The 17,347-nt window shown below is 36.7% G+C and overlaps 2 protein-coding genes across 2 annotated transcripts in view; one reads left to right on the top strand and one right to left on the bottom strand.

Annotated features, from left to right (window-relative positions):
* Positions 1–4,036, bottom strand: part of LOC150087412 (uncharacterized) — a 215,134-nt gene extending 211,098 nt beyond the window's left edge. The window contains exon 1 of the mRNA XM_090372052.1: positions 3,930–4,036. The gene's annotated coding sequence lies outside the window, so the exon portion shown is untranslated. The remainder of the gene's footprint in view (positions 1–3,929) is intronic.
* Positions 4,037–4,586: 550 nt separating this feature from the next.
* The window catches only part of LOC150087411 (xaa-Pro aminopeptidase 1-like), a 532,432-nt gene continuing 519,671 nt past the window's right edge, over positions 4,587–17,347 (top strand). The window contains exon 1 of the mRNA XM_090372051.1: positions 4,587–4,625. The gene's annotated coding sequence lies outside the window, so the exon portion shown is untranslated. The remainder of the gene's footprint in view (positions 4,626–17,347) is intronic.

Genomic DNA, 17,347 nt, shown 5'->3' with positions numbered 1-17,347 from the left:
TCTGCTTGGAAATTTGTATCCAGCCAGTTCTTAAAAAGGGTGAGAAATCCCTCCCATGCAATTTTCGTCCCATTGCAATTACTTCTACTCTTTCTAAAGTAATGGAGAAATCAATTAACCGCCAACTCTTAAACTACCTAGAAACCTTCCGTCTGATCAACAATCGCCAGTATGGATTCCGTCAGTGTTGATCCACTGGCGATATTCTGGCTAATTTTACTCATTTATGGACTAATTCAATTGAAAGGTTCGGTGAAACACAAGTAGTTGCTCTTGACATCTCAAAGGCTTTTGATCGTGTTTGGGATAAAGGTCTTCTAAACAAGCTTCCATCTTATGGTTTGCCAACTGTTTTTAGTAATTGGTTATCCAGTTTTCTCTGTGATCGCTCACTTAGGGTGATAGTAGATGGCTCTCTGTCTTCTAACTTCTCCACTAATGCCGGTGTCCCCCATGGTTCAGTTCTTTCCCCCACTCTTTTCCTCTTGTATATTAATAACCTTCTTCCATTGACTGGAAATCCTATCCATAGTTTTGCCGATGATAGCATATTACATTCCACTTTCCATTTTGAGAAACCTTGTCCTGCTCAATCAGCTTCAACTTCTCAAATTTGGTTCCAATTCCTTAAATGCTGATCTTTATATAATTCTCCAGTGGGGCAAAGACAACTTAGTTGATTTCAATCCTTCTAAAACTCAGTCTTGTCTTATATCTCGCAAAAAAGATTCTTCTGCTCCTATGCTTATCTTTAGTGACACTCCGATTTCTAGGCAAAATGATATATCTCTTTTGGGGATTACACTAACTTCTAATCTCTCTTGGCACAAGCACATTACAAATATTGCTTCTTCTGCATCTAAAAAACTTGGATTTCTGTTTCGCTCTCGGCGTTACTTTTCTTCCAAACAGCTGCTCACTCCGTATAAATCGCAAATCCACCCTGCCATGGAATATTGTTCCCACATCTGGGTTGGTGTCCCCAAAACCTCTCTCAGGCTTCTTGATTCCATTCAGAAGAGGGCAGTTATGTTAATTAATGATTCATCTCTAACAGAGTCTCTCCACTTGCTTTCTCATAGACGTACTGTTTCTGCTGCATGCCTCTTCTACAGATACTTCCATGAACACTGTTCTTCTGAATTGGCTTCTATAATTCCCGCTGTCTCTTTCAAAACAGTCCAAACACATGCTGCCACCAGCCAACATCCATTTACTGTCCAACTTCAAACCCACAGAACCAACTTTTCATCTTCCTCATTTATTCATTCAACTGCCATTTTCTGGAACAACCTTCCTTCATATGTATTTCCTGAAAATTACAATCTACAGAAGTTCAAGTCCAATGTTAACAAATATCTTTTGTCTTCTCAACCTCCAACCCAAGCACGGTACTAAGTACTATAGGTTCTAATACCTCTCATGTTTGGGGTTCACATAAAAAAAAAGAAGTAATTATGGGGTTCTTAATATAGAATCAGAATACCTTTACTTTCTTAACTATATTATGTGCACAGAAAGAACAGTTGAAGATTTGATAGAATTTATTTATTTATTAATTAATTAATAGGCATAAAAGCCTAAAAAAAAATTTTTGACATAGTGAACTTCTATTTATCTTATAATTACAAATTTTAGTGAAGTCTGACTACATAGAATTTTAACCCCCCTTCAAAGACAAAAATATAAAAAAATACTAAGGTGTTATTATTCAATTAAACATACATGAAATGTGCCATGTAGTGTATACAACCAGCTAGAAAGGCATAGTGTTCTGTCCATGATTATTAGGGTCTTTTCTAGAAGGTATCAATAGTCCTCTGTCCAAGATAATGGTTAGACAACATGTAGAATATCATATTCAGGTCTGGAGAGTGCACCTTCAAAAGAAACTAGAAAGGGTTCAAAGAAAGGCAACCAGATTACTGATAAGTACAAATTAACGCACATACAAAGAATGGCTTAGAAGTTGGGGAATCCAAAGCTTGTCAACTAGACATATAAGGAGAGATCTGAATGATGTAGTAGTAGTAATGGCATGTGATGCAAGAAAGCATGTGTATGAGCTTATGCAGCATCAGCCAAAAAAAAAAAAAAAAAAATCACACCATTCACTCCAAATGCTTGTGCAGTTCCTCCTTAAATTTATTCAACCTATCAACTTCCACAACGACAGATGGAAGTTTGTTCCAGCAATTAACCACCCGCTGGCTAAAGGCAAATTTCCGCACATCTATCTTTTCTTAATTTGAATTTATGCCCCCTTAGGTTCGTAATCTGAACAAGTGGAAGGATCCCATCAGAATTCAGCGTGCTCAACGCATTCAAGGCCTTATACACCTCAATCAGATCACCACGCAGGTGCCTAGTCTCCAGCCACTGCAATTTGCAGAACTTAAGCTCCTATTCTTTGTATCTTTGGTAAGAGGATCTCTTCATTGCCCTCCTCTCTACACGCTCAAGTAAATCTACATCCTTCCTAAAATGAGGCCTCCAGACCTGTACGCAGTACTCAAGGCATGGCCTGACCATTGCCTTATACAGAGGGATAATCACCTCCTTTCCACGCTAGCAAAATTCCTATATATCACTGACAAAACCCCATGACCTGCCCTGGCAGCATGTCTGCATTGCTCAGAAAACTTCATATCTGCCTGCACAATTACTCCCAGGTCTTTTTCATTTTCTACCACCTTAAGTGTAGTACTACACAGTTGGTATTTTTCTCTGGGGTTACTTCTACCCATATGTGGTACTTTGCATTTGCCAAGGTTAAACTTCAGTTGCCACTTCTCAGCCCATCTGCCCAAATTATCTAGTTCCTGTTGCAGTAGCACACTGCCATTAACAACTCTATATATGTGTATAAGGTATTGAGTAAAATGAATGAGTAAGGTCTGTTCTCCCTCATAGGTGAGACAAGGAGGGTTAACAAAACTAAAATGTAAGTGAATAACAAAGACTGGATTTCATGGAATTCACCTATGGGCAGTAGGTTGTCAAATGCTGGAAAAAGTTGCCACCTAACATAGCAGAGACAGTTACTCTGGCTAATGGGAATATTATGTTTTATTGTATTTTACTTGGCAAATGCAGAAAAATTTGGCCTCCTTGCATCATTCTGCACTGCTAATACTAATAAACCAAAACTTAAACTGTTATATCTGAATGAGATAGGATAAATACAATATACTTAAAGACAAATGTCTAATGCTTGTTATTTTCGCAACTGTTTACACGAGAATATAACTACATAATAAAAAATAGCAAGACACCAATGAATTTAATACAGCTGGTTTTTATTATTATAGGCATATTTGCTTGGCATTTCATAGCCATCCAAGTTAGAAAATTTCATGTGGCAATTAAGCAAAATAAATTTTGAATAAATATTTAATGATAATAGCAGTCCCGTTATTGTACATATATGATTCGATTAAATTCTCCACTTGTCAATAAACTGTCACATGAAATGATATATAGACGTGTTACGCTGACTTTTAAACTTAATACAGTCATCATGAACGTCTAATGTTAGCACTTGTTTCCAGTTAATGTAACCAATCAAGTCTTGACAACCAACTTGGAATGCCTAATTTTATTCTTTCAGTATTTCCAACCACTGTTAATGACTCTAAGTACATCTAGCAAGAGGCAAATAAGCTTATCAAGTATAATGTTTCGTTTCCAGTACTCATATACATGCTCACTGCTTCCAGTTTCATAATCGGATTCATTGTTTAATAGTTTGTTTATGTACCTATGTCTAAGTATACACATATGTATATACTTCTCAGATGTATGCATACATATATACACGTGTGTAAGGTATTTCGACGAGAGACAGAATATGTTGTCTTCCAACTTTATTTTTAATGGCGATAAATATACTATAGGAAAAATGCGAAACGTGATAACGGCTGGATTACCTTGCTTTTCTTGCTAAATTCACCAACGACACTTTCCAACAGCTGTCTTAAAGTCTTTATATAATTTAAATCTTACAACTTTTAAAAAGGGAGGCGATAATCCATAAAGATAACATGTTTAATTTTTCATTTCTTATCATCACCCTAAACACTTAACTGGCTTTGTTTTCATTCTATGATATACCACAGTTTCTGTGGTCACATGATTATTAGTCAATCAAACAACTAGAGCCAATGATGATATAGCATTCTTATAAGGCACCGCCTTTGCAGTTCCTAGTGCACAGAGAATTGCGTAATACATGCACAATAAAAAACTTTCTTCCCACTGGTTAAAAGTGCATAATTTATAACTCCTCGGAGTGCATATGCATATAAAGCATAAATCTATAATAAATGCACTACTAACAATTCCCAATTGAGAAAAAATGTTGCACATAAAAGTTATTTCCGTTTAACCAACATATACGTCATCAACGGTTTCGTCATATGTTTTGGTGCAAAGTATGCACGTGAGGTCACCTTCACAAAATGAGTGCCATCTAGTGGATAATTTTCGACTTGCTTTTGTAATGACATCTAGTGTTAGAAACCTGAAGTATTGTAACAAAAGAATGGGTTGTTCTTGAGTTACGCTTTATCGTAAGAACGCGTACAGCAATATTCACCTTATTCATCTTATTTGCATAATCGAAGGTGTGTGAAATTAATGCACTTCATAGCTTGTGATATATTTGTTGAAAATTTTGTATCTTACTCATGGGATGTTTGTAAGTAGTCTAAAGGTACCGGCAAGTGAACATATGATCATTTGAAGTTACTGTAAATTCTTCAAAAATTTACGATTTTGACATGTCTGCTGACGTCAGGCCTAAAAGCAACCATAGGAAAAGCATCGGTTTAGTACTCTGGATTAGGCATTTAGGCCTAACGAATAATATGTTTAGATTACTCTGTTATCACGCTGTAGATAATGTTTGGATGAACAGAGCAGATCAAAGTCGCTGTCTTATGTTTTTCATTCATTGTTTATAGGCGAATGTAACATTTGTATTATTTTATCTTTGTACTTATGTCGAAAAAAAGAAGTAGGCTTAACAATCGGTCATTAATTCAGTCAATATATTTCACCATTATTATATCTTTTGGGAACTAATATTTCTTGGGAACAACATGATTTCCGATAGAGAGCAATGTTTGGTTTCCTCTTCGAGTATCATGTGTACACACGCATACAACACGTGGGAATGCACGTGTACTTTGACAGCGAGAGGGAATATGGGTCTATGATAGTAGCCGTAGTGTGTTTATTACGTGGTATTTAAAGTAATTATTAAAAAGCTTGGCATAATTTTATAAATTTTAGCAAAGCGTATGTTGAGTGGATTAAAGTATTAAGATTTTTAATATTATTATTGCACACATAATAATTCAAATACTATTAACTGTCCCACCAAAAAGTTTGGTAACCTTGGGTAGGTAAATATTCTTTTTAGAGTTATTGTTTTTCACTGGTGCATATACTTAAAAATATATATATATGGGAAAATTAAACGAATGAATCGCTTTATCATTTTTATTTTTTTTAGAGTTATTGTTGTTCAGTTCGTGCACATGCCTAAAAAACGGGAAAACTAAACGAATGTATCATTTTATTACCGTAAAGTGATATGTTTTGAATAATTTCGGTGTCACAATTATTATTTATTAGCGACTGTCTAATATTCTGAATATTAATTTTTACAGATTGATCAGATTTTAAGTGTTCAAGCCGTTATATGATCTATGCGGTTGTTTATAGGGGGAAAAATACAGTTTTTATTACAGTTATTCAGAATGTTTGTAAATACGATTCGATTAAAATTCCCCACTTGTGAATTAATTGTCACATCGAATATAGATGTGTACCAAGTTACGCTGACTTTTAAACTTAATCCATTTATCATGAACGTAATTTCATAAATATTTGATAATTCCGTAAATAAACATTTATTTTAACTTTTAATATAAAATTTAGTTTGAGTAACCTAATGTTGATGGCGTCTTTTTGACACAAGGATTATACACACAAGGTGGCATAAATTTAAATTTAAAAAAGGATGGTTGCAGAACGTGTGAAAAACTAGAAAAAAATATATTAACTGCTGGAATACATTTATTCCTAGCATTGTGTAAGTAGTAATTTGGATAAATGCAAAGAAGGATTGGTCAGCTTTTTAGAAGAAATGGGCAAATGGAGTGGGTAAAGGTCCATCAGTTGTATAAACTTGCCTTTTTGCATTATTTTGCCGATAATGATTCTTAATGCATCTTGAAGGGCACTCCTGCAGCCGTGAAGTCCTAATTATGCAATATCAGAGTTAGCAACTAATTTTTAATTTTTTGTTGGATATAGGAGAAATTAGTAGAAATCATATAATACATAACTGGCAAGTTTATAGTTTGAAGTAACTTATTTTTTTTAAATTTATATAGCTCATTTGCATATGGTGAAAATAAATTCTGGAATGTTTTAGGTAAGCTATATTATTTTTAAGCAACAAAGCAATGCAAATGTATACATTTACATTATTAATAAAAAAATTTTTAGCATTATACTTAAACATAATGGGTCTCTACAATTACTGCATTCATTTTTACTTTTACAAACATCTCTTACATACTTTTACCATAATAGAAAAAAAATTATTATTTGTTGTACTGAAATTAGAATGACTTTCACTATTAAGGTTTCTGTTTAGAACAATACAGTAGATGGACAAAAAGTGAAGGATACCTATGACACCATGGCACTATAATTGAACTCCTGCAGCAGCCAGAATTTGGACTGTGGTGTTATTTTTATTAGAACTAAATTAGTTCTAATAAATAATAATCTATAATCTTTTGATCTTCTCTGGCTTAAAATCTCTCTACCTCATTGTGTAAAATTCAGTTGTCTCTACCGTTCTCCCAACTCCACTAATCACTTGGAGCTCTTTGACTTCCTCTCTTTGCAACTTGACTTTCTCCAGTCCAACTTTCCTAACAGTGAGGTAATTTTCCTTGGTGATTTTAACGTTTACAACTCCAGCTGGCTTCCGTTTTCTAGTCACACCGACCCAGCAGGTCGAGATGCTGAGGCTTATGCAATTACTAATGACCTAGCACAGATTGTTTACCTACAAGAATACCGGACAATCCTAATCATACAGCCAATACGCTTGATCTTTTTCTCACAAACAACCCTTCTAAGTACAAGGTTGAAGTGAGAGGTCCTTTAGGCACTTCAGATCACAACTTGGTGATTGCCTCTTCTCCAATGGAACCTTTATCTCATGGCTATTCCCAACCTCGTATTGTTTGGCATTACAAGAATGCAAAATGGGATGACCTGCGAGACTTCTTTTCCTTGGTCTGATTACTGTTTCAAAACTTCTGATGTCAACGTTTGCTCAGATCGTGTCAGTGAAATTATTCTTGCAGGAATGGAATCCTTTATCCCACACTCCACTTTAAAATCTCGTCCTTTATCTAAACCTTGGTTTTCCAATAAATGTGCTAAGGCTGTCCAAGAGAAGAACGTTGCATATCGTAATTGGCTTGTTTCTAATTCTTCAGTTTCATTTTCTGCCTACACCAAAGCTCGCAACAATTGTAAAGCAGTTATTAATCAGTCCAAACTAGAGTTTGAACAGGCTAGAAGAGTAGAAAACTTGCTTCTTGCCCTAATGGTAGCCGAGCGTTCTGGTCTCTTGCCAAAGCTATTGGCCGCAACTTTTGCCCATCTCTGCTCCCACCTCTGTCCAAACCAGATGGTTCTGTTGTCACTTCAGCCAAGGATTAGCATCCCATTTTTCTTTGAGCTCATGTATTAATGATCTTGGTAAAACACCTCCCACCATTCCTAACACGCTCCATTCAATGCCTCCTGTGGTCTTCCGTGAAAAGGATATCAGAAGGATTTTGACGAATCTTGATGCTAAGAAAGCTCCAGGTCCTGATGGTATTTCTCCACTTGTTCTCAAAACCTGTGCTCCTGAACTTACTCCTATTCTTTGCCGCCTTTTTTCCCTTTCTTATTCCAAAGGTGTTTTTCCTTCTGCTTGGAAATTTGCTCATATCCAGCCAGTTCCTAAAAAGGGTGACAAATCCCTCCCATCCAATTATCGTCCCATTGCAATTACTTCTACTCTTTCTAAAGTAATGGAGAAATCAATTAACCGCCAACTCTTAAACTACTTAGAAACCTTCCGTCTGATCAACGATCGCCAGTATGGATTCCGTCAGTGTCGATCCACTGGTGATATTCTGGCTTATGTTACCCATTTATGCACTAATTCAATGGAAAGGTTCGGTGAAACACAAGTAGTTGCTCTTGAAATCTCAAAGGCTTTTGATCGTGTTTGGCATAAAGGTCTTCTAAACAAGCTTCCATCTTATGGTTTGCCAACTGTTTTTAGTAATTGGTTATCCAGTTTTCTCTCTGATCGCTCACTGAGGGTGATGGTAGATGGCTCTCTGTCTTCTAACTTCTCCACTAATGCCGGTGTCCCCCAAGGTTCAGTTCTTTCCCCCACTCTTTTCCTCTTGTATATCAATGACCTTCTTCCATTGACTGGAAATCCTATCCATAGTTTTGCCGATGATAGCACATTGCATTCAACTTTCCATTTTGAGAAACCTTGTCCTGCTCAATCAGCTTCAAGTTCTCGAAAATCTGCTACCAATTCCTTAAATGCCGATCTTCAGGTAATTCTCCAGTGGGGCAAAGACAACTTAGTTGATTTCAACCCTTCTAAAACTCAGTCTTGTCTTATATCTCGCAAAAAGGATTCTTCTGCTCCTATGCTTATCTTTAGTGATACTCCGATTTCTAGGCAAAATGATATATCTCTTTTGGGGATTACCCTGACTTCTAATCTCTCTTGGCACAAGCACATTACAAATATTGCTTCCTCTGCATCTAAAAAACTTGGTTTTCTCTTTCGCTCTCGGCGTTACTTTTCTTCCAAACAGCTGCTCACTCCGTATAAATCGCAAATCTGCCCTGCCATGGAATATTGTTCCCACATCTGGGGTGGTGCCCCCAAAACCTCTTTCAGGCTTCTTGATTCCATTCAGAAGAGGGCAGTTAGGTTAATTAATGATTCATCTCTAACAGAGTCTCTCCACTCGCTTTCTCATAGACGCACTGTTTCTGCTGCATGCCTCTTCTACAGATACTTCCATGGGCACTGTTCTTCTGAATTGGCTTCTATAATTCCCTCTCTCTCTTTCAAAACAGTCCGAACACGTGCCGCCACCAGCCAACATCCATTTACTGTCCAACTTCAAACCCACAGAACCAACTTTTCATCTTCCTCATTTATTCATTCAACTGCCGTTTTCTGTAACAACCTTCCTTCATACGTATTTCCTGAAAATTACAATCTACAGAAGTTCAAGTCCAATATCAACAAATATCTTCTTTCGTGTTCTCAACCTCCAACCCAAGCACGGTACTAAGTACTATAGGTTATAATACATCTCGTGTTTGGGGTTCTCATAAAAAAAAAAAAAAAAAAAAATACTAAGTTATGTTAACTTTAAACATAAAGTAATACTTTTAATTAAGTTTAATATGAATATCATTTAAATTAATGAAGTGTAGAAGTATTTCATTTCATCTTGCTGAAGCAGAATGCTTTAATCTTAATTTGCTTTTACTACAAACTGTGTAAAACAAGAACAAAAGTTTCACTATATCTGTCACTAGTTTTAATTTTTTGATTCCAAATATATATGTGGAGGCCTCATTTTAGGAAAGATGTAGAGCTGCTGGAATGAGTACAGAGAAGGGCAACGAGATTAGTGAGTGGAACAAAGGATTGTTGTTACCAAGAAAGGCTAAGTTCTGCAGATTGGCATCTGGAACTAGGCACCTGTGAGGTGTATAAGGCCTTGAATGGTTTTGAGCAAGCTCAGTGCTAATGGGATTCATTCTCTTGCTCAGAATCTGCACATGATGGGGCAAAAATTGAAATTGACCAACCAAAGACAGTTGTAGAATTGATGTGTGGAAATTTTCCTTTAGCCAGCGGGTGGTTGATTGCTGGAACAAGCTTCCATCTGTCATTGTGGAAGTTGATAACTTAAATAAATTCAAGGGGGAAGTAGATTAACTTTTAGAGGGAATAGATGTATGAAATTGGGGGGGGGGGGGGGTTGGCTAATGCTATATAAGCTTGCTTTCTTGCATCATTTGCCTCTACTAATGTGTTGTGTTTGGATTATTGTTTTTAACCAATCCAAACACAACACTATATATACACTGTGATTCCACAAAATGTGGCAGGTGGACAACATTATATTAAAAACTCAATTACAAAACCATTAAAAATAAGAAAAATTATATTTCTTTAAAGGTTTTTATTAGTTTGTTTATATACACTGGTGTTCAAAGAAAGTACACCACCTAGGAATTTCACATTTCTAACCCTTTTTTGCGATGGTATGTTACATTAATGACTAGCATCACAAATAGAAATATAAACAAAAGATATTTATTAATAGTTAAGGCAAAGCTAAGTAATATTTGACAGGGGCTCCCAAAATGAGCTAAGTAATATTTGACAGGGGCTCCCATTTGCAACCTTTATACAACGGTTTTGGTAAACACGACAATTATGGCTGAAATGTTATCAAAAGCCCTCAGCTCCAGTTTATCATTTTAAATGGAAAACAAAATGAAAAGTTCACCAGGTGCAAACTAATATTTAGTTGAACCACCTCTGGTACTGATGACAGCAGCACACTGCACGTAACTCGCCATCCTGACACAAGCAAGGAATGAGTGCAACTCTTGCAGAGTGTGCTTATATAGCTGAAAGTAACAGCTGATGCAATATTACATCATCACATATGCATGTCAGTCTTATCTGATGAAATCTGTAAGAAATATTGGCATATACTTATGTTGTTCCGATGACAATGACAATTTTAAGGTGTGATGCACTGTCTTTGAACACCAGTGTATATATAAAAAACTAAATTTTAGAGGCAGGGTCGCTTTCCCTGCCTGTGACATTGATTGGGCCCTTCCATATATCTGAAATGACATATGTATTTAGAGTTAATTGCTTGTTTGAAGAATGAAAAATCCTAGTTACTGGGAAAAACCAGTACGGTCCCCACCTGAGACTGACTAACTTGGTCATGGTGATAATAGTAGTAGTAGAGGCAAATGATGCAAGAAAGTAAGCGTATGAGCTTATGTAGCATCAGCCAAAAAAAAAACAATTTCACACATCCATTCCCCTTTAAAGTTGAATTTATTTAAGCTATCAATTTCCGCAACGACATGGAAGTTTGTTCCAGCAATCAACCACCCGCTGACTAAAGGCATATTTCTACACATCTGTTCTACAATTGTCTTTCCTCAGTTTGAAATTATGCCCCCTCAAGTGCACAATACTTGAGGAAGAATCCCATCAGTATTGAGCTTGCTCAAACCATTCAAGGCCTTGTACATCTTAATCAGATCACCTCACAGGTGCCTGGTCTCCAAATGCTGCAATTTGCAGAACTTAAGCCTTTCTTGGTAACAGCAACCTTTTGTTCCACTCACTAATCTCATTGTCCTTTTCTGTACATGCTGAAGCAACTCTACATTCTTCCTAAAATGAGGCCTCCAGACTTGTATGTAGTACTCAAGGCATGGCTTGACAATTGCCTTATACAAAGGGATAATCACCTCCTTTTCCCTACTAGCAAAATTTCTATATGTCATTGACAATACCCCATGATCTGCTCTGTCAGCCAGTCTGCATTGCTCAGAAAACTTCATATCTGATTGGACAATTACTCCCAGGTCTTTTTCATTTTCTACCACCCTAAGAGTAGTACCACATAGTTGGTACATTTCTCTGGAGTTACATCTACCCATATGCAGTACTTTGCATTTGTCAATGTCAGTTGCTAGTTCTCAGCCCATCTGCTCAACTTTTTTAGATCCTATTGCAGTAATATACTGTGATTAACAACCCTGTCAACCTTTGTATTATCAGCAAACTTCATCAATATCATTGATAAATATAAAAAACAACAATGGGCTCAACGGCAATCCTGGGAGCCTCCACTAATAACATTAATGTACAAAGAGCAGTGTCCATTGAATACTACTCTCTGTCTTCTCTCACCCAACCATCCTTTTATCCATTGTAGGAACTTCCCCTTAATGCCATACCATCCAATTTGTACAGCAGTCTTCTATGTGCAACAGTATCAAATGCTTTACTGAAATCCAAATATATGGTATCAAAATAATTTTTGGAATCCAGTTCCTTTGTGACCACATCATACTATCCAATGAAATTGGTCAGACAAGACTTTCCCTTAACAATCCCATGCTGTGTCTGAATTATTACTGGTGTCTTGTCTAGTTGATCCTGTATCACCTCTTTAACTATTTAAGCTATTATTTTCCCTGAAACAGAAGTTAAACTTACTGGTCTGTAATTAATCATGTCACCTTTTGATCCCTCCTTGTGGATTGGGGATACATTTGCATATCTCCAGTCCATGGGGAACTTCTCCTGAGTCCAGAGATGCTCATAATTATGGCTAAGGGTTTACTTACTTCCTTTGCTGCCTTCTTTAATATAACTGGATAGATCCTGTCCACCCCAGGTGCCTTTCCTCTGTTTAACTTCAACAATTTCTCCTCCACTTTGCTCTCAGTTATTACAAAATCATTAAGCTCCCTCTTAGAGTTTAATAAGCTTCTGTCCTTCACTTCCCTAAAGAATTCCTCGTGTGAATGTAGATGCAAAATACTCACTCAGTTTGTCAGCTGTCTGAGTAGGATCATTAACAGTCGAACCATTGATATCAAGTGGAAAAATCTGATTCATCCCCTTCCTTCTAGAGTTTATATAAGTAAAGAAGTCCTTGCTGTTTTTCTTAGCAGCCTTTGCCAAAGGTTTTTCATAATCTGCCTTTGCTTGCCTAATATTCTTTGTGACTTGATTACAGACTAGCTTATATCTGCCATAGGCTTCTGTGTCACCTGATAATTTATATGCATTCCATGCATTTTTCTTTTCTGTCAAGAATCTCATTAGTTCATCTGACCTCCATTTAGGCCTAAACCTTGAACAATATTTCTTAATTGGTATGAAAAGCCTAGTAACTTCCATGATTAATTCCTTGAATGTTTCCCATTTAGAATTTGCTGTTGTAACATCATCAGTTAGTCTCATTGTACAGAATTTAAAAACTGTCTGAGACCACTATAATCACTTTTCTGAAAGTGAAAACTGTTCCCTTTACCCCTGATGGTAGTGACATCTTTATAAGTAAATCCCACATTTGATTAGACCGGGGTTCGAGCCTGTCACCACCAAATATGGAGGATGCGGAAAGGTCTGGGAATGACCACCGCATATTCACCGAGCAATATGGCCTTAGTTGCTAATGCTCCTAAAAACCAAATAACAAACAAACAATGTAAAGGTTGCGTTCTGCGGAACTCTGCATAAGTCGGAATTTCTCTAAACACTTAGGCAGCACTCGCAACCACGCTTGCTGAATTTGATTGAAGAAAAAAAAGAAATGTTTGACGAACATGTAAATAGAATTATTTATTAATTTTTTTTTTCTCATATGTAAGAAAAATTACAAAAGTGTGCAATTACAAAAAAAGGGAGGGGACAGGCATAACGTCACCAAGTTTTACATTTTGAGCATCGTTGCTAGAATCAGTGTCTCCAGCTGATAAGTATGCCGCTGCAGAGGTTGAGGGCTTGGAAATTTAGAAGGGGTTTTTTTTGAACACATCACAAAATTTCTCTGATGCTGCAGAATCGGCACTGGCGACTTCACTGCATACTTTAACATTGTGGATACTAGCACGATGAGGTCAAACTTTGTCCTACTTCTTAAACATTATCATCTTCATTTCTAAATCAATTTTGTTTCCTAGCATTGCCAGCAGTTGCACTTTCCATTGGTCCCTTTCCCTTGACCATTGTAATAAGTAAATAGGAATGAAGAGAAAATTTATTTGTTTTTTATGACTGAAGATTTCAGTGAAGGGGACACACTATAATAACGTTAAAACCCACAGAATTCCAGTTATCGGTATTATCGCAAGTGCAATAAAATCGAGTTTGCTACCCATTTATAATGGATTGCACTAACAGAAAAGCCCAATAAACTGTACAGTGCAGATTGTTTTATGGTAGTGACCTCCAGAAGTGTTCTTTAGAAAAATATCAACAAAGCCATTCAAAATTGATTCTTATAATGGAACATATGATAACGATGAAAGGGTAGCGCTCCATTATAAAAATCACCTTTTAGAGAGATAAATAGCTTAGTTATATAGCGAAAATTTCAACTTCCGAGGTCTTGTAACGAATTACTAAAAAAAAACAGTGTTATTGGGTTCTCATTACAATTTTTTCACAATATCTCCATTTATTCCTATGGGATGAAAAATGTTTCCATGATTTTTAAAATTTTATACCGGCCGGCAAAAACTTACGTTAAGTCAAATTTACAGAAGTCGAGTATTACGCAAGTCGGGGAGTTCCTGTACCCAGTAATTTTGAGGCTGCCAGGGAGCGTATTGAACCATTGAAGTTAATTATGAGGGCATCTTTGGATTCAGGAGAGGTTACTTTGGATTGAAGAATGCCAACATATCACCAGTACATAAAGGTGGTTCTAAGAGCAAAGTTTGTAAGTATAGACCAGTTAGTCTGACTTCAGTGGTAGGGAAAAATCCTAGGAGCAGTGATTGAGTGCAAACAGAGTAGATTGACACATTTAGATAGATATGGCATTCTGAATATCACACAACATGATTTTATTAAAGGAAAATCATGTTTAACTAACTTAGTAAGCTATTTTTACACAATTACTTGTGAGCTGGAGGCAGGGAATAATTTCAACTTAGTTTATTTGAATTTTAGCGAGGAATTTGACTCAATTCCTCATGAGAAGTTATTGCATAAGCTGAAACATGTTGGGATTAATGGAAAAATTCTAAGATTGATTGTTGACTGGTTGCAGGGCAGAAGGCAGAGAGGGTTATGATTAATGTTTCACCTGTTCTTAGTGCATGTACACCAATGCAAAGAGTATTGCAAATACTCTTTGCATGCAAGTATATTTGTATTTGCAAATATACTTGCATATACACCAATGCAAAGAGTAAGAATTTGAGGTTCTGGTCAAGACCTCAAAGGCAGATATCTGTTGGGATATCAGAGACATGGTGTCACATAGATATAAGGAATGTAGAATTGGGATTTGGGGAGTACAGGATTGTAAACCCTGGGGAGGTGGTCTCCAGGGTTTCCCTTATGTGCTGCAGTAGTCTGAAAAGCAAATCTGCCAAAGCCGGCAAGTGTGAATACGTGTTGGTGTGTAAAGTTTGTGTGTTGAGCGTTGAATGCCGGCACGTAGCAACTTCGCAGCGAACACCTGGTCTGCTGCACCCTGACTCCCAAGCCACATGGAGGCATTTCAGGGACTACCATCAGGCAAAGCCTCTTAGGGGGATAACAAGAAAACTTGTTATCACAGTTCAGTGTGTACATGTATGTGTACCCTGTCAATGGTGTCTAATGTCCATCTCCATCTAGTGTCACTGTGATGAAACTCTGTAAAACAGGCCTGACGTGTGGTTAATGAATTTATATGTAGTCTTAGTGAATGTTCTGCAGTATGTGTTGTGAGTGTCAGGCCTCTTTGCCGCCAGGGAGCAGCCATCTCCTGGACAACTGCTTCCTAGTGCTCGTCCTTGGCACATTTAGCTGGACCTGTTTCCTATATTTTATTGCATCCACTGGAGGTAGTGCAAAACCAGTGGTTGCATTAACCCTGTATACTCAGGTTGCCCAGTCCTGAATACTGCACTATCTTAACTACGGGCCTTTTCCACTGTTTGTGCACAATGCATGAAATCCTGCATCCACAGGAGGTAGTGCTATACCTGTGGATCCCAGCAAAATCCTGTACCTAGGCTGCCCAGTCCTGGGTACCAGCAAAAAATAAAGTAATTAAAAAAAAAAAAAATTGCACCAGTGGACTCACACCAGTACAATACTCCGTAATTATGGACTAAAATAATTCAAAAATTCCTGACATTTTGTCAAAGGAAGTCCAACATTTCAAAAAAAAAAAAAAACAAAGCACAAACATATAATATAAACTTATATATAAAGTTTCCTCCTCAAGTTACTCATTACTCTTAATATATTTACAATATCACATCAGATGTTCCTTCCACCACTAGTACAGAGTAGATTGACTCAAATTATTTCTTTTATTCCAATCTTAGGATCTATATTTGTATATCTTATAGAACTATGGCAGGTTTTGACTGCAAAATTTTTACTTTTACATACTTCAATAACCATGTTTCTAGCAGTGTAGGATATGTGCAAGTTTATGCAATCATGCTACCCATACATGCTCTTCTGATTATCTCAACAGTTTCCAACACCTTTCAACACAAGTTTGACTCTAATCATCTGTAACTTAAAGGCCACAGTAACCCCAGCAGTATTTCCTCAATATTTTCAAATTTTACAAATGTCACATACCATTGGGTCACATTTTTAGAGTTCATTCAAAATTTTATGTCACATTCTGCTAAAAGCCAGTTATAAGTGAATATTTAATCATTCACCTGTGAGGTGAAACTGTAGAGTTACATATCTAGCTGAACCAGCTTAGCCAGATATGTAAATCTTCAGTGTTGAAGATTCATCCAGCACAAATAGAAATTGGATTAAATTAATAGTGTCATATTTCAGTACTATCCCTTTTTTCATCTTCAGTATGTTACCATACAAACTATCGCTGGTCTATAACTAACTGTTCAACAAACAGGATTAAAAAAAAAAAAATCTGTAATTGTTTCTGGAAGTTAAGTTCTTCTAAATTTTTAACTTTACTCTAGATAAAAATGCTGGAGGAAAAGCAAGGTAAATCCAAAACTCAAGGAAAAGGAACAATTATCCACTTACCTTGTATCTACCATTTGGGATCTCAGTTCAAGTCTCTCAAAGAAACACTTTAGTTGCAAAATCCTGGAAGGCTATAAATTTACTCAACCACCAACAAGCAGGTGAACATTACTGTTTAACAAATCAGGAATTTTTCTCATCAGTATCTGTCTTGCATCAGAATAGAGACGACAGTGAAACAAAACATGAAGCCAAGTTTCTGCTTCTCCATATGTACACCAAGAATCTGGCTCGAGGAAGGCTATAAATTTACTCAACCACCAACAAGCAGGTGAACATTACTGTTTAACAAATCAGGAATTTTTCTCATCAGTATCTGTCTTGCATCAGAATAGAGACGACAGTGAAACAAAACATGAAGCCAAGTTTCTGCTTCTCCATATGTACACCAAGAATCTGGCTCGAGCACCCTCTCAA

The sequence above is a fragment of the Mastigoproctus giganteus genome, chromosome 4, assembly GCF_048544385.1.
Source record: "Mastigoproctus giganteus isolate SK-2022 chromosome 4, ASM4854438v1, whole genome shotgun sequence".
Lineage (NCBI taxonomy): Eukaryota > Metazoa > Arthropoda > Arachnida > Uropygi > Thelyphonidae > Mastigoproctus > Mastigoproctus giganteus.
Note: the sequence above shows the minus strand (reverse complement) of the source record. Positions and strands in the feature narration are given on the sequence as shown.